Source organism: Gobius niger, assembly GCF_951799975.1.
Source record: "Gobius niger genome assembly, chromosome: 18".
NCBI classification, from domain to species: Eukaryota; Metazoa; Chordata; class Actinopteri; order Gobiiformes; family Gobiidae; genus Gobius; species Gobius niger.
The window spans coordinates 4,197,320-4,219,498 of NC_136869.1; the positions used below are offsets into that span (position 1 = coordinate 4,197,320).

At 45.1% G+C, this 22,179-nt stretch overlaps 1 protein-coding gene across 1 annotated transcript in view; it reads right to left on the reverse strand.

Annotated features, from left to right (window-relative positions):
• The window catches only part of LOC306977683 (cadherin-6-like), a 191,573-nt gene that overhangs the window by 70,600 nt on the left and 98,794 nt on the right, over window positions 1-22,179 (reverse strand). The window lies entirely within an intron of this gene.

Genomic DNA, 22,179 nt, shown 5'->3' on the forward strand with positions numbered 1-22,179 from the left:
CCAGCAGGCGTCACACTGAATGGTGAAACAGGAGAAAGGTTTTCAAGTGTCCACATTTTCTGTTTAAATTAGTTTGCAATGAACACAAATCGACCTTTTGCAAAACCCCCACACGGCTGTCCAAACAATGTACAATCACACCACATAGCAACCGTTGCTACCGGACCTCCTCGCATTGATACAGACGGCATCTTGTCATAGAAGGGGGCGTGGCTTCGACAAGGGGGAAAACACAATTTTCCGCTCTTTTTTGCCATTTTCTGGTGGAATATGAACTTATTTATCACATATAAATAAAGTCAAGTGTAAATCGGGCCCATATGGATATTTTATCACAGCAGATTGTTCAGTAGAAGTGAAAAAAAAAACAGCTATCTGAGCTAGCGCTAGCTAACCGTTAGCATTGGCCCGATGCTTTCTCCATTATTTATGTTATTTATGTATTTTTGGGCTTTTGAACCATTTTGCTCTTCCCCATGTCTTTGTATCTTTATTTAGTAGTTTTCAAACATTCCAGAGATGCCGTCTGTATAGATATAGGGCTGAGAACTGTGACATTATTTTTCCAATACCAGTACTTTAACGATACTTGGGGGGGTCATTAACTAAGCGTTTTAACACGTACAAACATGGTAGAGTGTACTAAAGTAGATATTTGCGTATTTGCGTTTCTAAAAGGGCCACACCACCTTTGCTCTGCCCAATCCCGTCAGACCTCGGAAGCTAAGCAGGAAGGGCCTGGTCGATACTTAGATGGGAACACCAGGAAGCCTAGGTGAATGTGGTGGTCGGCGGGGCCGATGGTGCAGACTGGTTGCCTCACTTCTGTCAGTCTACCTCAGTGCAGCTGTGGCTACAACAGTAGCTTACCACCACTGAGTGTGGAGTGAACGAATAGTGACGACAGTGTGGCACTTTGAGAAACTTGGTAATACAGGCTTGTAAAGAGCAATACAAGGCATATGTAAGGCAAACGCATAGGTCAGGGGTTGGCAACATCAGGCTCGGGGGCCAAATATGGCCTCCAGCATAGAAGCTCTGGCCCTAAGATCATTTGGAGAAATAACTTTATGCAAATAAGAGATCAAAGGCCTGCAAGCCTCTTAACCCACACCTGAGCCGAGCACGTATTCTCCAGTTTGACAAAAATGTGGCGAAACCAAGACAAAAAAGCAACGGGGAAAAAAAAGATGAAAACGCAACAAAAACAATATTTTAGTGAATACCTTTGCTAAAATACTTATAATCTAGAACCAGAAAACAGAACATTGATGTGAGAACAATCTGCAAATCGGGTTCATCTCCATTGTCAAGAAATGTGGGGAAAATGTGGTCATAATAAGGAACAAAACTTGGAATAAATTGGGGGGAAAATGGGGGAAAATAGGAAAGATATTCGTAATAAAAATGAGAAATTGAAAAATGAGAAAAAAATTAGGGAAATATTGGACAAAGAAAGGAAAAACTGGGGGAGGGGTCGGACACTATCTTTCATGCTGTCCCAGGACCAATGATGATGATGCCTCAAACCTCTAATTTAACTTTACAATGAACAAAGCACATATAAAACACAAAGAGAGTCCATTTCTTTTGAAATGTTTGTGCTCTGCTTCCCTCTCTCTCCGTTCACCCCCCGCTCCAAAATGGCGTAATCTTTCTATAGTGTCTCCTATAGCGCAGAGAGGGGAGTTCGGCTCCAACCTGCTCCTTTTCAAATAAGTTTCACCGGAGCCCCAGCTGCCCATCATCGCGGCGAGGGGAGAGCTCGTCGCGGTTATTAAGTCGGACCGAGGCGCCGCGCGATAGACACTCCATCCCAGAGAGGACGCCACCGCGGGCCACAGATAATCATGCTCGAGTGGATTGTTTTTCGGCCCCACTGTAAAGGCACAAACAAATAAAACCCGCCGTATTCTCTGGGCTTATAGTCGGGTGGCAGGACAGAGAGCCCGGATCTCAGGCCACATGCGGCGGGCGAGGACATCGATTTTTCATGCAGGGGGGGCGATTTGGAGAGTTTTAGTGTAAACTCCTTCACATCAGCCCGTCTTTACGTTACATTACGGGTCACGGAGCTGTCTCTCATCATAAATTAAAGAGCTTTCGAGGCGTCGGGTTTGACTAATTCATGCGGCTCCTCTGTCGGCGCCTCATGCCTCGGCAGCAGCTTCGAGGATTACCATCTTTATGCCACAAATGTTCACCCGGCGCTCGGGGATAGATCGCTGCAGGTGAGCAGGGAAGAGAAATTAAATTACAGGCATCAATTTGAAACTATTGCTGTAGATTACTGACATAGATATGAGGAAATTGCGAGTTTTCTGTCATTTTACGCTTTAAAATGGGGCAAATTATGGATAAAGTCGGGTTTAAATGAATGTGATGAAGATCAAATCAGTGGGGAATTTGGATATCTAGTTATTGATGGAAAGAATCTGTACAATTTCAAATTTTGCCTCGTCGATGGGGGTTCAGAGCTCAGTAAATCAGGCTAAGAATTAAGTATTGAAAAAGCCCCCAAAGCAAACCTTGAAAATATCGTGAAGTTCAAGCCTAGAAAGTTTGGAGTCTGTAAGAGCAACTAAAGTGGAGATGTTGGAAGAGTGTGAGAAAAGCTTCAACTGGAGAAAACTGGCCCTTTAACTTTGGCGTCTTCCACAAAGAAAATCATCCCAACAGGTACAAGTTTTGGTCCTGAGTTCAACCCTGGGCCAAAGCGCTGAACTGATACTACCGTGGCATGAACAGCCTGAGCTCTGATTGGCCAGAGGAGAGAGGACCGCCCTCTCTAAAACAGGCAGGTCATACGAGATGTCAAATTTCACATCGTACGGTGTTGAATAAGGTGATTTAGCCGATTTAGCCGCTGTTAGCACAACTTTAGCTGTGTGTGTTAGCATAATATTAGCACGTAGCTTTTAGCACATAGCTTATCTTCATAGTTTGTCTTTTAGCCAATAATAGAAACCTGCAGGCCAGAGGTGAAGCAGATCCACGACGGATCAGCGGATTCGCCGTGATAGGGCGCCCTCTGCTGGTACACTGGATCCACGACTTAACACCAAAGTATATTGTTATGGGTTAGGGTTGTTAGGATTAGGGTCATTGAGGTTAGGTTAGGTTAGGTTAGGGTGATTAGGGTTACGGCCGTTAGAGTTTGGGTCATTAGGGTTTAGGTCGTTTGTGTTAGGGTCGTTGGGGTTTGGGTTGTTAGGGTTTGGGTCATTGGGGTTTAGGTCATAAGGGCTAGGGTCGTTTTAGGGTTAAGGTCTCTAGGGTTTGGGTCAGTAGGGTTAGGGTTGTTGGGGTTTCAGGTTGCTAGGGTTTGGGTCATTAGGGTTTAGTTAATAGTGCTAGGATCTTTAGGATTAGGGTCATTTGGGTTAGGGTCATTATATAGGTCTTTAGGGTTAGGCTAGGGTCGTGTGAATTAGGGTCAGTGGGGTTAGGGTTGTTAGGGTTTGAGTCATTAGGGTTTAGTTCGTTAGTGTTAGGCTCGTTATTGTTGTTTCTAGTTAACTTAGGGTATTCCATTGTACCGGCAAAGGACATACTATTGATCTGCTGCGCCTCCGGGCCTGCAGTTTTCCCCTATTACTTTTAGCTGCTTCCTTCCCCTAGTGTTTTGCCTTGGCTCCTCTGAAAATTTCCGTAAACTCCCTCACATCAAAAGGTGGTATTTGTCCCACATTCTTCTCATGGTGACTCACAAAACCTTTCATTGCCGTTCGAGTGTTTCGGTGGCTGCCAACTAATTATTAAATGATAAATGTGTAAAACCTGCCATGGTGCGTAGTCAAACAGAGCTGGACTGAAGAGAACAGCACCCTTGAGGTATTGGGTACCACTGAATGCAAAAAATTGCCATTTCTCTGCCCTAATCTCCAAAAACTCAGCCAAACAGCTAGCATGAACGGGCTTCAGTTAGCCCCCTCACTGAGTCCATCGCTATCCTACAGTCTGTGGGGCGTAAGGACGGGCCAGAGGTGGATTCACGGTGGATCTTGTGATACGTTGCAGCAGACAGTTGTATCGTCTGCGCTGGAGGAACAAGAACAAGCCCCGGCCCGCAGGAAGACCACTAAAACGATATCAGCAGAGATTGTAGCTGTTGGTTGGGAACGACAGGCCAATTTAGCTGCACTTAGAGCCATCACATCAGAGCACCGCAGCCTCGGAAAACGCCTTTGTTGTGTCAGACGGAGTGTTATTTATAGAGAAAACGAACGCACGCTCTCTGCCCTCAACTGTTTTTAATACGAGCAGCATATGTGAGACTTTTCAAATCAGACAGTTCAGAGCATCTGCGACGGATACGAGCGCGGTGAGGCTCGCGCAAAGACAGATCGTCGCCAGTCCTTGGATCATTTGTGGACGTTTGCTTCACTGGCTCGCTGGGTTTGGAGTTACTTACTTCACATTACAATGCATTGCTAGAACAGAAAGTAGTGTGAATGCTTTAGACTTTCAAAGAATGTGTCATGAAAATCCAATCAAAGTAAGAACCCCATTGAGAATCTTTGTGTTGTGCTGGAGAAGGCTTTGCGCAGTGGTCACATAAGATGTTGGTGAAAAATGAATGCAACACTGGAGGCCCGATCTTATGCCAGTGGCTCAGGAAGACGGGATCGACTATGGCGTGTGTGACAACAGTTGCTTCATCCCCTTTAAACCTCTTACCCCCCCGCCTGAACCGAGCGCATTTCTCCAGTTCGAAAGCAGCGTAATGCCTCATTTGAAAGCTAAGACCAACAAAAGTGATAGTCGAACTTTGTTGTCACTTGGTCGCCATGTTTTTGTCACATTTTTAAGCATTTTGGTCTCTTTCATTGCTTTTTTGTTGCATTTTTTGAGTTTATTGAGTTTTGTGTCCATTTTTTGTCATGTTTTCGCCACTTTTTTGTCACTTTCTTATTTGTGTTTTTGTCACGTTCTTGTGGCTTTTTTGTTGCTTTTTCATCACTTTGTTTTATCACTTTTATGCCATGTTTTCACCTCGTTTTTGTTTTATTTTATTTATTGGTTTATTTGGTCGGGACAGTGCATGTTAATGAATACACCGCACCAGATTGTAGCCTTATGCTAATTTGCATTCATTGTCCTACAGTCGTATTCTCATTCATCCTGACCTATTGTGCATGTTTTCAGTGATAGGGGAAACCGGAGTACCCGGGGGAAACCGACGCAGACATGGGGAGAACATGCAAACTCCACACAGAAAGGCCCCGTCCAGGTGGGAATCGAACCCGTACCTTCTAGCCCTTTGTTGCATTTTTGTTGCATTTTCATCCACGTTTGATGCTTTTGTTAATGGAATAGTTCATTGTTTTTCCATACTATGATATGTTCTTACCTGAGCTAAGATGAGTTGATACGTACCTGTCTGGTCTTTGAGTGTGCCCTCAGTAACGCAAAATGACTAACAATGTTGTTAGCATTTGGTCTCTCCCAATGTATTCCTATAGCTCCGAACGGGGGTGAAGTTGGAAGCTACCACGTTCTTCCACGGGCACAAAGACCAGACAGGTACACATCAACTCGTCTAAGCTCAGATAGGAACATATCTCAGTATGGAAAAACGGTGGCCTGTTCCTTTAAGAGGTTAACATTGTGTGCGGCCTCATGTATTCCTGCATCATTTCAAGCTCCTGCCTCAGCTGATGCTAAAGCTAAAGGTGGTCTACTCAAATATTGCATTTTTTCCTTACATTTTGAGGGATCAGCTGTGGTGTTTGTGCAAATGTCGCACCGCATGTGACATGAATATGAGAGAATGCTGCATGAGTAAAACAATACGTAAATAACTCTGCTGCTTATCCACTTTTTACTTTTCCTGAGCAAACACTTGGTAAATGACCTCCTCAGTGTGCAAACATATATGAAAACCTCTTTATTTTTCTTAGCTGTGGCTGTCCCCCCCCTTCCCTCTCGATCCTGCAGAATCTTACCGAACAAACCCCCCAGCGAGCGCAGAGAGAACCCGGCGGCAGATCTGTCAGGTCTCCAGAGGGGACCGGGGCGTTGCCAGGCCTGTGCCGTATCCATGCCCCAGACAAACACTCGGCTGCGGGCTGAGCCAAGGTGCCCAGCTGGGGGAAGGGGCACGGAACAACCCCCCCAACCCGGCAGATAATCCCGCGCACCTGTCCGCGGATACACTCTGCGACCTTTGCGCTCTATTCGTTTATGCTCCGAGTCGGGCCGTCTGATGTGGGGGAGTCAGAGGTGGCGTTGTCGGGTTGTTTTATTGTTGTATTGGAAAATTAGCGTCGATTCTCGCGGCATATGGCGACGAAAACAGACCGCAATAAACCCGACAAGCTGTTGTTGCATTCTAATGCCGCTCCACAAGGACAAATTGGACATAAAATCAAATTAATTAGGAGGGAAATGGTTTATGAAGGCGAGACGCTGCAGGTGAAGAGGGGGATATCTAAATTTGGAGAGAAACTTCTGCTGTAGATTACTGATAGAAGTATGAGAAAAAAATGTTTTGCAAGTTTTCTGTCTGTTTATTTTTTCATATAAAAGTAAACATGCATAAAAATGGCTAAATTGTGGATAGTTTCAGCAACACAATCTAGATAAAGGTTTAGTTTTTGAATATGCTATTTCAATTTGAAACTTTTGCTGAACATCACTGATGAGAAAAAATGTATTGCATTTTTTCTGTCATTTTATGTTTTCATATAAAAATAAGGCATTTTGTGCATGAAAATGGCCAAAATTGTCTATATTTTGGGCAACCAAATGTAAATAATGAATTGAGCCAGATTCAATTTTATAGTTTCATTTTATTGACATATTAGTAACTAAGATTTTTTCAGAGGGGATTTTGGATATTTTGTTTAGTTTTTCAATAAACTAATCATCAGTGAAAAAATCTGTAAAAACTCAAATTCCGCCTGTTTTTTTGGGTTCAAAACTGAATAAATCAGGTTTGGAATTAGATATTAAAAAATCCCTCTGAAAAAACCCTCAAAATATTGTTCGGTCTCAGACTGTAAAGTTTGGAGTCTGTGGGAGCTTCTATAAGGGCTCAGGCTCTGCCCGAGTGCGGCTTCTCTCATTCAGAGAAAACCAGCCCTGAAGTTTTGTAGCGAGTGCGCATGCTCGGCCCGTTCTCCGACTTTTCCGCACCGGGCCTCTCGTAGGAGGAAAAATACCATATTTGGGTGAAAGCGTCATCACGGGGCCCTTTAGCAGCACACCTGGATGTAAAATCTGTCAATATTTGTGAATGAATACCTGCGGGAAAGACAGTCTTTTGATGAGCCGCAGCAGCTACTTCCGGGTTGCCCCCACCTCGCAGACAAAACCTCATAAAATAAACATCATGCGGGTGAGTTTTGTCTTTTTTATATCTGACATGAAAACTAAGATGTAAAGGGAGGAAAATAGATAAAAATCTCCACTTCGACCACTGCGTGAAAAATCAATACTTTCACCTGCCGTGTCTTGCCTTAAATTCAAACCTGGCTCTATCCATTGTTTACATTTTGTTGCATTTTTATGCATAAAGTGTCTTATTCTATATGAAAAAATGAAATGACAGAAAACTTGCAATGCATTTGTTTCTCACATTTATGTGAGTAACCCATAGCAAAAGTTTCAAAGTCACATCTCGAAATCTACTTTTTTCCCCTATTCACCTGCAGCGTCTCGCCCTAAAACGCCACTAATGTCCATTATTTTACAGAATCATCCATAACGATGCAAAAACTGCCTTTCCCCTTACCCAAACGTGTGAGTCATCGGATCCTGCCATCTGGTGCGGTCCGGCGGGCGCCCAGATCTCGACATGCGCGGCCCTTAAAGGCTAACTGGCTAACCGCCCTCAGCGCGCCAGCCGCTAATCCGCCATCTTCCTTTTTTTTCCCCCCCCTCCAAACACTCGATATTCCCTCTCACCCGCGGAGATTAATGGAAACCCGTGCGCGCAGATGTCTTCTCGAGCACCACTTCCCTCCGCCGGCCTCCCGCAAAAGGCGAGATGAAGCCGCCGTCTGCCCTCCGTCGGATCTCTTTTTGCGGGAGGAAAAATAAAAAAAACCGCAGAGTTCGCTAATTAACACGTCGCTTTTTGAACTGAATTTCCGCGCAGAATGAACTTGGCGAGCCGCTTTCGAGTGCCTTTTTTTTTTCAACTCGTAAATTATCGGGCTTAAATAATCTTCAGCTTTTCTTTTTTTTCTTTTTTTAAACTCCGAGTGCTTAAAAACAAATCTACAAGGACGCGTTGGGCAATTAATGGTACTTTCCCTTAATGCCAGCGGAGTCGGAGCCGCCGGCGGGTTTTTTTGTGTAGCGCGCGTAAACAAGGCGCGATACATAATTTAGTGGATTTAAAAGAGGAGCTGGGAGGCAGATCTAATCGCCGTGGACGCGCGGGGGCTTCCCCTCGCGCTCCCGGACGTTTGACTAAGCGAAAAAAAAAACTAATGATGATCGCTGTGTTCGCGTTCAAAGGGAGAGCGGACTCAAGCTTTAGGAGATGATTCGGTGAAAAAGAGGGGAATGCGTGGGTGGGGGTTTGTTGCGATCTGAAACGAAGAGGCCGTGTGAAGACGTCAAAGACCGTGTTTTCAGTCGGCGGCGCCAAACGGTTGTTGTGGACTTTTTAAACGTTGACGTTACGATGAAAAGACGGCACATGGGGATGAAGAGACACTTTGGATGTTTTGAGGGTCGTAATGAAAAGAAAACCACACTGAAAACAACCACTATACTGTAAGTCTTAATCATTTATACATGTTTTGCTCAGTGACGACTATCTCATTTTTTGGCATTTTTAAAGGTCCTGCAAAATTGACTTTTTGGAGCTTTTAGACATGTTGTCATGCTATTTCCTTATCGAAACTACCCCCAGAGTGTTTTTTTTTTTCACGCAGTTCTCAGTAATCCTCTTGAATCCTTCTCTCTGAGCAGCTGCTCCGCCCTCTGCTGGAAAACCAGTGTGTTGTGACACTCGTTTTTTACATCATAGTGTCAAACAGGAAGAGAACACCTGCTGTAATGTAAAGCCTTACGGCCTGATTTTAATTGATAATAAACAGCTTTTTCATTATTTCTATTGTAAGAAAGAAAGAAAGACATTTTTTTTCAAGGAAACGCCCGAAGTGGCTGCGCTGCCCCTGCAGAGAAAACAAACGCACCCCCCAAGCGTCTGAACAGACGTCATGTTTACGCTGAAAGTTGTGAAGAAGGAGCTCTTTCTAACTTCTCTGGACACGCCTGTTCTTCTTTCTTACCTAACGATAATGTCACGGAGAAAAGCTGCAGGACTTTATTCAGCCTTCCTAAAGAAGAGGCCACTCACCAGAAGTTGGAATTTCTTTCCGGGATTTGGCGACGAACAGCCAAAATAGTCTTGATGGATGTTTGGTGAACCTTCACCAGAATCAAAGTGGATTCACTTCTATTACCAACGCGAGTCCCATAATGTAAACAGCGATGGAGCGGCCAGGACAGAGCGGTGGTGAGTGAAGACGCGCGTTAGCTTTTGTGTTAGCGTGTGTGTTAGCGTGCGTGTTAGCGTGTGTGCTAGCGTGTGTGTTAGCTTGTGTGTTAGCATGTATGTTAGCCATTTATGAAGCTGTGTTGCAGATGTCAACTCCGCATTGTGAAGTAACTTCACTTATTGCTGTGATATTTATATTTATTTTACTGCTAATGTTGCATGGGCAGATCCGCTCGGAGAGAGGGGGCGGAGTTAACTGAATTGAAGTGTTGTGTCTTCCGGGTTTGCAAAATACCTCCAGAAAACACTTATATTTATCACAAAAAATAGTACTCCATAGTGGTAGAGGTACAATATATCATACATGCCTATACTTTACTTTGGAATGGCTAAAATAGCATGATACAGATCCTTTAAGGCGAGACGCTGAACTGGGGAAAATATGACCATATTTGAAAGCTAAGGCCTTGTCATTTCTGAAAATATGAGCACGGTCTGTGTGAGTAAAGCACAAGTAACAGGTAAGTTAAAGGAGCTGCTACGAGGTGAGAGCTCTACGGGGGAATTTATTCATAAAACATCTTTCCCTGACATCATCACAAAGAGTTTTCCGCAGTTCCCTCTGGTGGCGAGCGCGTACGTAGCCACACCTGCCCCCGGGGTCGACCCACAGACATGATGAAGTTGAATCTATGACGAATAAAACCCTTTTTTTCATGCAGGGTTTTATTGTATGGAGCTGTACAGTATCGAACCTTGAATAATGCCGCCGTAGTGAAAGTAGAAAGTGCCTTTTACAACCCCCCCGGCGCCCGGACGATCCGCCCGGCTAAAGATTTCTCTGCCTCGCGCTCATTATTTCACCGAAAGGAGCAAAAGTCGGCGTTTTAATGGAAATGGCGTCATGCTCGGCCGTGCTTTTTCACCGGGGCGACCGGCGGGAGAGGAGGCCCCCGGTATCGACCCAAGCGGAGTGCGCGGGGCCTGGGCGCGGGGCCGCATGTGCCCTGAACCGCCCCCCTCCCCCCACTCCCCCCCGCCGCCGCCGCTCGCTGACAGGGTGATTGTATTTTCGATACGCATTGATCGGGGGCCATTGTGGATGCACGTCGGACTGCCACATTGATCCCCAGCAGTGGGTTTTAGGCCCCGTCTTAATTTAAGTGGAAGGGCCGCCGTAAAAACTTGCCGACCCGGGGGTCCAGGGGAGGAAGGGGGGGGGGGGGGCTTCATACGGCGTGAAAAAGGGGAATCTGCAACATTACGGCGAGACACTGCAGTGGATGAGGAGGAGGAATAATCAATGTGGAGGTTCAGTTCGGGACTATATTAGTGACATAAATGAGACAAATGTTATTGCAGGTTTTAGCTTTCAAATGAGGCTTTGCACTGGCCTCTAGGCTGGAAGCAAATAAACAAAAAGGCATCAAAAATGTGACAGGAAATTGATTTTTTTTTAAAGCGTCTAAAAAACAATGAATACGGGACCAAAAAATCTGGGAAAAGGTCGTAATAAAACACCAACGAAAAGAAAACTCAACAAAAAAGGAACAAAAATGTGACATAAACGTGTAAAAAAAGGCCAGGTTTGTTGCACTGTAATGTCCGGACGAGAAGCTTTAAGATTGGCGCCGTTCTGAGGTTCAAGTTATTTTTCCAAATTTATGAGCCAAACTTGTTTATACACAATTAATGTTTTAATTTTTGTATGATTCAAGTCAAAGTGATATTTTTGACGACTAAAATTGGACTAAAACTACATGAAACGAGACTAAAACTATGACTGAAATGTCCAGATATTTTAGTCGACTAAAATAAGACTAAGCAAAAATGAAAAGGAGAGACTAAAATCATCCAAACCTCTATCGACAGACTGAAAGAACCTCAGATCATGTAAGTTCACTGCCAAATGAACAGCTCCATGAAGCAGAGGAACAAGATTAAATATGGTTATATGCTAAATGCTAAGTCGACTAAAATTGAAGATATTTTTTTTGTTTGTCGTTTGTGTATTTTGCAGCTTCAGTGCTTTCACCCAGCCCTTCCTTCTTTGAGGCTCCGACAGCAGACTGAAGAAGCTCTTTAGATTGTCGGTTCATACAGTTTATGGCACAGCAGCTGGTCTGTGCTGCTATAGTTCGCTCGTGGTTGACTTGTTTTCTCGTGTTGTTTTCCTACCGACCTTTACACCGCCCCGATCACTCGTATTAAGGTGGAGGTTAAGATTTAGTCACAAGGATTTGTTCTTTGGAAATCTTGTTGAATAAGCTATCGATATGTCACGTTTTTCCAACTTAAAACCCTACATCAGGGGTAGGCAAGTTTTCTTAACAGAGGGGGACAATTATTTTCATTGTAAATAGACAGAGGGCCAATTTTAGGCCAAAGTAAAGCACAACACTGGAAATGAGATACATGACTTAAAATTGCTTGAATAAAGTTTCTTTATGTTGAAGATGCAAATGCTAATGCCAATGGAACAAGCATGAAACCCACTTTTAAATCAGACAAATTGTTATTCACTTGAAATTATACAATATAATCTGAATTAAGAGAATAATCACTTGTTCCATCGGCGATAAGATGTTTTATCTGATCTAAGACCAAACCAAATCTACTCAAAGCTTAGATTGAATCTCTTAAGTCAAGTAGATTTCTGTCATTTCTTCTTTAAAATGATTGTTATTTTTTTCCAGTGCACTTTCTACAAATGAGTTGTGCATAATATATGACGTAATTGGGTGCATTGACAGCATTTCTCCCATTTAACCCTAAAAATGTTAAAGAACTTTCTGATTTGTGTCATAAAGTTTCTCAAAATCACCTTGAGGGCCAGAGGTTCTGTGTTGGAGGGCCGGATCTGGCCCCCGGGCCTGACGTTGCCTACCCCTGCCCTACATGGACACTTAGTGAGGCAGAACTGGGGAATGGTGAAAGAACATACAAGCTTCCTTATTTAGATAATGATAGATAATGCTCACATGTGATTTTCCCCTTAATCTGTGTCATATGTGAGTTATATTTGCTCCAGTGTCGTACGGCGAAGTGTGGATAGGTCCCTCCCTTCGGTCCCTAACCCCTCCATCACTGTAGGGCCCCTCTGCTGTCGTCCACTTCATTAGTAAATGGTTGAGGACACTGCGCGGTCGTTAGTCAAGTCACTGCAGCGGCACTTACTGGATTTCAATACAATCTGACCGGACCTCAGTGAGGAAAGGCATTAGGGAGAACGGGGAAGGTGCTGAGAGCGGCTGGAGACGATGGAGGAACAAGAAGGATGGAAACAAGTGATGGTCTGGATGGAGACTTCGCATGGTCTCTGAGAGGTCATTCTCAAGCAGTTGTGTTGCGAATACTATGTGTTGTCCTCAACACTATACCAATGAGGCCTCAAAGAGACTCCGTACACTCTTTGAGATCTCCTTGGTGTCCGACAGGTCTTGGAGACATTGCTTGGACGTCACAGAAACGTCTCCCAGGTTGAGGGAAACAAATAGCGTTCACAACATTGCCACAACTGCTGGAGACTGCGGAGACCTCTGGGAGACCGTGCGGAGACCCGGCTGAAATGGAGCATGTTTTCACCGAGACTACCTGGAGACTCGCCTCCAACTAGTCTCCAGGCCGGTGAGATAGGCCCTTTGTATGTGCGCAAAAATGAAATCTTATCTTAGACTAAAATGACTTAAAAGTAGTGATGGGGGAGGCTTTCCTAGCAAAGTATAATAAGAGTCATTTTCTTTGTAACATGGGTCTGTGGGCGGAGCTCCAGTGGGTGGGGCCTCAGTGCTGCTCAAAGGCAGGACATCAATGCGCGATCTTATTTCATTCAGTCAGAGCTCATTTTGGCTCTATTTCCTGTAGATGGCGCTCCTTATGTTTCCCTCGCTTGATCAGCTCCACGTCTGCTTTAGTCTCTGTTCAAAAGCAGGACTGTAAACGTATAGAATGTATTCTGTACCACAGCCACTTTCTCCACATGAACTCGGTTAAATGGGAAATGGGGGAAATACAGCACATTTATTTGTCTATCACTAATGATTTACATCACTATATGGACGAGAAATCATCTGTGGTTTAGCGCCTCAGCTCAGTGAGACGCTCTGAGCCGATGACCCGCTTTAAGACTCGATACGCAACTCACAGAATGAAGCAGTTTTCGAGACAGGAACGTGACCAGATGTTACTGAAAGAGGCTCCGACACAGTGTTTTTCGAAGTATCTGCTTCAGGAAGAGCGATACAAACTCCGGAGCTTACTACTTAAAAGTGCTTTGAATGATCAGAAATTGTTTTTTTTATTTTGAGAATCTGTCTAGTTCCATTGGCAATCTTTTTTCAAGAACCAAACCTGCTCAAAATCAGCATTAAAAGTCTTATTTCAAGCCGTTTTCTAAGATGTGATGGCTTTTTTTCCCAGTGGGTTGCCTTTCTCACCGGAGAGAGTTATTCATTCAGAAATATTGACATGTTTGGTGTCCACATGCAGCAAAAAGGCGACTGCAATGACGTTGTAAACCATAGATAGTTTATTTTTTTTCTGGAAGATCGCAGCGGCAAAATAGTCAGAGATATTATCTGTACATGAGCAGACGTTTTCTTTGCACTCCTGCAGCAACATCTCCACTTTAATAGCTCCAACAGACATAAAGCTTCAAATTGCTATCTCTAAATTTAAATAAGTTCCCTATTTCCAGCGACACAGCAGCTGTCAGCGAACCTCTGAGTCTGTGTTTACGCTTGACTCCGATACAATAAGCTAAGTGCATTGATCAGCGCGTGGTTTAGGACACTTTAGGTCAGCGTGTAAAAGGGCAATAATGGATTTTGGGTGCGCACGCCGCGATCAGAGCAAACGGCGAGAGGACTCAAATCAAGAAAGGCGTTTTTGTGTTCGCCTTTGAATGGGCCGCTCACTTTGCATTCCCCCCGCGTCCCGTCCGAGATAGAGTCTTCCAAACGGAGCGGTCGGTCGTCCTTCGTTTTTTTTTTTTTTCCCCCCGTTGGCTCTAAAAGGATTACAGCGATGGCGGCGCGGCACGGGTCGGACAAAGGAACGAGGAGGAGACAAACACCGGGAGTGTGAGCGGAGATCAGACGAGAACATGATCAAAACGCTTCGACGGAGGAGAGGGATTGATATTCAGGTAACAGTGGGGGCTTTTAAAGAACAAATAGGCCAAAACGAGAGGGGGTTCAGTTTGAAACACTTTGGTGGAGGTTATGCAAGGACTATAAAGGAGCAGAAAATACTACAGCAGGGGTGGCCAACTAGTCAGAGACCAAGAGCCGAAATTTTCAACCTTGATCCCGTGAGGAGCCACAAAGGCACCGACCAGTAGCGAGATCCCAGGTCGGTAGTTTATTGTGATTTAATAGAATGTGACCGTTTTATTTAATCCCAATAAACTGTAACTTTATGCCTGGCCTTTTGCTTTTTTTATTCAACAATTGTGTTAGATTTAATGGTGTTACTCCTCACCAAGATTGAAATACATGTATATTAACTGAAATTTTGTGTTTCCTGCTCTGACTGAGACAGAATTAGATGTTTCATTTTTTTTAATGCTGGGGTGTGTTTGTATGTGGGGCCCTGCCCACTGAGCCCCCTTCTCTGATCCGCCCCTGGCCTGTGCGCTCAGTGCCTGCAGCTTCATCCTGACTGGACTGTGCAGAGAATGCACTCTAGACTGCACAAAGTTCATAACCAGGAGCCTCTTGAGGATCTGAGAGTCTGTTTTAAGTTGCATTTATTACAGTTTCAGTCACATGTGGGAGAAAAGTCAATGACTTTGCGTATTTTCGATGTTGCGCTTTGCATCATAAGCTTCATAAGAGCTCCGCTTTTTTCCATTTCCTAATTTTGATCTTTTTCTGTGAATATGAGGCCAAATTACATCAAATAAAGAGTAGCTGATCAGAAACCTGAAGAGCACAGAAGCTGATCCAAAAGCCATGATCTGCCTGTTGTTTAACCTACATCCTGCTTTGAGTGAGGCTGCACGGGCACCTTTTACACACTGCCTCGAAAAGGACGGAGATACAGACTCTCATTCATGTGTAGAGATGGAAACAGGGTCTGTAGGACTATGGTTGGATTTTTGGTCAAAGACTGTTACAGTTTATGGGAAATATTTACCAATTATTTTGCAAAGAGCCACACTCTGATTTGCCAAGAGAGCTGCGTGTTCGCCACCCCTGTACTACAGTGTCCATGCTAGATTAAAAGGTCAAGATTCAAAAGCAGTAGGATGGGAAGGAGGAAAAAGGGCGTTTTTCAAAAGGCTTCCTCTCGCTTGTTCCTGCATCTTATCAGCATTTCTCTAATTGGTTGATCTCGTCTGTCAATCACGGCCACCGGGAAATCGCAGAGGTCACGCTCGCTCGCTTCTTTGACAAAGAATGTAGTTTGGCTGCAGACAAGTAAAAGAGTTGGGAAACTTTGATGCCAGTTTGAAGTCCATTTGGTGCTTTTTAGTGACATTCACGGTCTTATTTTAGGCCAGTGATTCCCAACAAGTGGACCGGGACCAGAGGCAGACCCAGTTACTACCAGGAAGTTAAGAAGCTGTACTTATTAGAGTAGTTATAGGAGTCAGTATTTTTTGCTTCTACTACTAGTAACATTGCAATGAAGTATCTTAGGTCTTACTTGAATCAAAAATAATCTGAATTATCCTGGAGCTCTGAGAAGCTCCTTATGAGAGACCAACAGGCCCGGTAAGAGCCATCCTTCTGTGGACCCACCAACTGCAGGAGGCGCCATAAGGGGCTGGTGTAATGCCACGACCCAGAAACGGACACGTGGAAGAAAATGGATGGATGGATGGATGGATGGATGGAGGGATGGATGGATGGATGGATGGATGGAGGGATGGAGGGATCGATGGATGGATGGATGGATGGATGGATGGATGGATGGATGGATGGATGGATGGATGGATCGATGGATGGATCGATGGAGGGATGGATGGATGGATGGATGGATGGATCGATGGATGGATCGATGGAGGGATGGATGGATGGATCGATGGAGGGATGGATGGATCGATGGATGGATGGAGGGATCGATGGATGGATGGATGGATGGATCGATGGATGGATCGATGGAGGGATGGATGGATGGATGGAGGGATCGATGGAGGGATGGATGGATAGATGGATGGATGGAGGGATCGATGGATGGATGGATGGATGGATGATGGCTTTTACTTGTATTGCGCTTTACAAGCCTGTGTTACCAAGTTTCTTAACGTGCTACACTTTAGTCATTATTCATATATGTCATACACTGTGGTGGTAAGCTACTATTGTAGCCACAGCTGCCCCTGGGGTAGACTGACAGAAGCGAGGCAACCAGTCTATGCCATTGGCCCTCCCGAGAATCACCAACAATTTACTCACTGCATCCATTCTGGCCTATTGTACATGTTTTTAGTTGTCGGGGATATCGGAGGAAACCAATACAAACACAGGAAGCACATGCAGACTCCACCCGGGACCTTCTCGCTGTGAAGCACAAGCGCTAACCACTGTACCACGATATAATGCCCCGAAGAAACCTGGTTATAAAGGGCCTCTGACTGAAGAAGAAGGTTTCTTAATGAGAGGCAACTTCCAACTCTTCATCATTGTGGACATTTGAATGTCTTTGCCTGGACTTGTTCGTTCTTCAGAAGTCTTCAGACTTTTCGGTGCGATGTGATCGGAAGTAAACTGGATTTCACTGATCTCAGAGTGGAAAAACTCACAACAAAACGTACAAAAATGTCAAACCATGGTGCGCTTTGAGGCTGCGATGACCCCAGATCAAACAAAAAGGGAAAACGACAGAGAAAAATGTCTTGATTCATAATCCGATTGCCGTGAACGCCATCTGCTAATCTGGTCACAATCGTCAGAATCTGCTCTATTGTTTAGAACTCCATTCCATTGTAACATTTACAATTAATTTTCCAAAACAAAAGTGCATTGTCTCTCTATCTCCCTCCATCACAGTCGGCTCTCCCTTTTGTAACAATTTATTATTGTTCCCCCCCCCCAACAATGGCACCAATATGGCCGCCACCTGAGGACACAGATGGCATTTCCACTCACAAAAAGCCATTCCTCCCCACCAGGGCCGCCCGCATCACGCGCCACTTTATCCGCAAATTAAACGGAGTAATTGCAATCAGATAAGATCTACGCAGTGCGATTTCCGAGCGCCGAGCTGACGACGAGCTAAAGGAGCAGCTGGGAGCACTTTCAGGGGGAACATCAGGAGGAAAAGGCCTGATGAAGAGGCTCGATGGTGGGGGAAGAAGTCGAGGAGTCAGTCGCTGAGCCTTGGAGCTCCGAGATCGAGACAAACACAAGGAATCAGCGCAATGTGGAGAGATGAGAGGCGACTAGGACACTGGGAATCCAACCACTGTGATATTCACTTTTCTGAGAACTGCATTTGTGGTTTCTGTCTTCTGTTTTACTGGATACTTTTGTCCGTCTTTGCCGTGTTTAGTGGGATTCTGCACATTTTTTGAGACCTACACATTTCTTCCTCTGAAACACTGAAGAGGCACTAACTCCCCCACACTTGCAGCTCAGTGGAGGCGTCACAAAGGGAGCTGCAGGAAACAAAAAAGGGACAAACGAGGAGGTATCCGGGCAAGACGCACAGCTAAGTCACACATGCCTTCTATTGATCTGGCTAATGCCCGTTCACTGGAGAATGAGAAAGATTGTATCCGTCTGCTAAGCTCCTCCCAGAAGATGGTGAAAGACTTTTGTGGAGCAGAGGGAGCTGCAGGAGGAAGTGGAAGGTGGAGCTGACCAGTGCAGGACACCACGCTCTGAAACAGGGACAAACCCAGGAAGGCGCTGCACCGTTTCAGAGGATCAGAGGAGACTGAAGGCAGCCAGACAGGTTCCAAAAAACAATCCCACAGTGGTGGCGCGGCTAAGTCGCAGTGGCTCAGGACAAACACCTGAACTCTATTTCGTTGTACGGTACAGGGCGGCACGAGAGTACAGCAGTTAGCGCTCTCACTTCACAGCTAGAAGGTCCAGGGTTCGCTTCCCACCTGGACGGGGCCTTTCTGTGTGGAGTTTGCATGTTCTCCATGTGTCTGCGCAGGTTTCCTCCGAGTACTCCGGTTTCCCCTTTCACTAAAAACATGTACAATAGGCCAGGATGAATGACGTGTGTGAGTGAATGTATGATGGTCTGACCCCAGGGGAAACTGAAGCTACAAACTTAGCTTAGCACCACCGAGTGTGGAGTGAATGAACAATTGTCTCATATAAATAATAATAAAGCACTTACTTATTTACTAGACTAGACTATATGCAAGTTGGTCATTTTATACTCACTACTGCCACCTCAGGTCTTACGCGTAACTGCAGTCTCTATATTAAGCTCGAGCATGACGGCACTTCGGACCCGAATTTACAACTTCTGGAGTGACAGTGCAGGATTTTAGAGGCAGTTGTGGTGAAAAGGTCTGAGCTCATTCTACACAATAGGACATGGCTGAAACATATAGAGGGAGGAAAATACATAATTAAAACATTTTTAAACTCCGTATAGTCCCTTTAAATGAAGTTGACTTTGACATTTTTGTTCAGAAACAGTAGCACACCAAATTGAAAAGGTTGGAGACTCGTGTAGAGGACAGAAATACTGAATCAGATCAGCTGATGAAGGTTATTCTATCAGTGGATTCTTCTTCCCTGATGGCACGGGTATATCCGAAGACGACGGCGCCAGGATTGATGGGGCTCACATAGTGAAAGAGCGATTCAGGGAGCATGAGATGGATTGTCCACCACAGAGTCCAGAGCTGATCTTAGTGATGTGCTGGAGAAGGCTGTGAGCAGAGGTCACACTCTCCCATCATCAGGCAGTGTAACATCCATCAATGCTCACTTCTTCTCTCCACACGCAGCCGTCCCTCATCACTTTCTCCCATTCACGCGAGTCGAGGCCCTCGCAGCCCCCGCCATTGTTGCACAAGCCGCTCGCCCGCTAATCTCGCTAATCTCGCCAGCATCGGCCGACGATTGCGGCTCCCTGAAGGCCGGGGCCCTTATTAGCGCGCTAGCAGCGTGCGCTCGCCTCGCAGGGTCTGGCACGCCGTCACCGGGGAAGGCTCCTGTTTGTTTATTTCATTATTCCGCGCTCACCAAAGGGCGCGGAACCAGCGAAAACAGTTAATAGCCCGTGGTGGTGGAGTGTTTGCGCGTTGCTATCATATCTCATAAAGTATTTAGCGCTTGTGATGGGTCCCGGTGGTTCGAGAAGGGCCTGTCGGGCATGCTCGCTCTGTGAGGCAGCGAGGGAGCGAACAGGCTGCAAAGGAATAAATAAAGCAGCTGCAGTCTCACGGAGAGCGGATTACAGGGGAACGTTTCTGTCCTACAAGAGTGTGAATCAATCCTGTGTTTAAGTCTCTACTTCAGATCATTTATTGTTTTTTACCATAGTACTGCAACATGATTTTGATCATTTACATGTATTCATCTTACTTTGCCATTGTAAATGTTTTGTTTTGTCTAACGCACTCTGGCCAACTGCAAAGTGTTTTGTAAATAAAGTTATTTTTTATATAGCGCTTTTCTACCTACATTTGGCACTCACACATCAGGGGTGTCGAAGTTGAATCGTGGCCCCGAAATTCAACCTCGACGACGGGTCGTGGGCTGCATCATCATGTAGATGAAAACATTTTTTTTTATTATTATTATTTTCCCCTCCTGGAACCGCCACCTTAACGTGGTGGAGGGGTTTGAGCACCCGAATGATCCTGGAGCTCTGTTGTCGGGGGCTTCGTGCCCCTGGTAGGGTCTCCCATGTCAAACAGGTCCTAGGTGACGGGCCAGACATCTGCACAGTAAAGTGAAGATTACTGCGCGGATTTCAAACTACTCCTGGTATTATTACGCCTTACAATATAGTTCCCCCTTTTATCCGCTTAGAAAATCCACATTGTTTAATTTTGTGTAATTATACTTTGTAGTGGAACACTTCACGTAACCATATTTAAATAGGGAAAACATGGAAGAGCTTGGTAGCTTCTATCTTGACCTGTTTTGGAGCTATAGTGGAGAGAGGGAGAGGCTAAATGCTAACGCCGTCTGGGCTGTGTTTACGTGACTGAAGGCACGGGTGAAGATCAGACAGGTCCTAAAGAACTCGTCAAGGCTAAGGTAAGAATATATCTCAGTATGTAAAAACGGTGGCCTATTCCTTTAAGGCATCACATATATAGCTGTTCTGTCACCGTGACAGTGATTGATACGGGGTCTCACAGACACACAGTCTGTCTCAACTAGCCTCACCGAGAATAACAACTTTTACTTATACTTACTAGAATTTGGGCTCCAGCCTATCATCTTTAAGGATGCGCCCTGTACGTACCTCATTTACACACTAGGATAAAAACCCATGTCTGTCGTTGTTTGTTGTGAACATGTCCTATACTCTTCACCCAGTAAATATCCTCTACTCCACGTTACTGGTCTCGAGTCTCCCTTCACACCAATGATTTCAGATATGTAAACCTCGGAGCCCGAAGTGCGGCGAAATCTGCCCTGCCGTAGGAAGAGTCGTTACAGAGATGCACCGCGGACAGAGGAGAGTGCGGAGAGTGTTGTCGATGCTGCAAATATCAGGGAAACAGGGTCACCGCTGTGCTGCGTCAAGCTAAAGGACATCGCCTCAGCGCTAATAGGCAGCGCTGGCCTTGGCATCCGCAGTAAAGGCCCCGAGTTTGAGCAGTTTTCCTTGTTTAAGTGGACACTGAACATCGCCACATCGCACTGCGCTCCCGGAGTGAGTTTGGAAACAAAGTGGAAGTGGAGGCTCGGGAGGTTTGTCAAAGGAAGAGGCCGGAGTGAGTGTTTGCTGCAGTGGTCGAGAGAGGGCTGCGCCGGCACTGCGGAGGAGGAGGAGGAGGAGGAGGAGGAGGAGGAGGAGGAGGAGGAGGAGGGGTTCAGTGGAGCAGATGAGGCCAAGTGAAGCACCGTCTTTAAACCCGGGACATACTGCATGTTCCTGTAACATGCAGTACATATGTATATGTACTGCATGGTCCTATAACTCTGTAAGCCGAGAACGCTCCGAATGCTAAACCAGACACAAAAGTCACACACAGACACTTAAGGAGAGACGCTGCAGGAGATCATGGGGGAAACATGAATAAGCTTTTGCTGGAGATCAGAGGTTCTCAAACTTCAGGCCACGACCCCCCAAACTACAACTCGGGACCCCCTCCTGTAAAGTGAAATGACCATTTATAATAATTTAAGGTGCAAAACTTTTAAACTCTGATTCAATGATGTTAGTTTGGAAACTGTACTTTGATATTTGCCTTAAAGGGACTATACAGAGTTTAAAAATGTTAAAATGATGTATTTTCCTCCCCCTACATGTTCCAACCATGTCCTTATGTGTAGAATGAGCTCAGACCTGTTCACCACAACTGCCTCTAAAGTCACTCAAAACGTTTTACTTCGGGTCCGAATTGCCGTCATGCACAAGCTTAATATAGAAGCTGCAGTTACAAATATGACCTGAGGTGGCAGTAGTGAGTATAAAGTGGCTAACTTGCATCTAAAATATACTGTTTTCAATTTAAAATACATCAAACTCAATGTCAGAAATGTAAAAAAAAATAATACTCCCGGTCAATTCTCTGGCTGTAGAATGACTGATTTAAATATGAGAAAAATAATGTCATC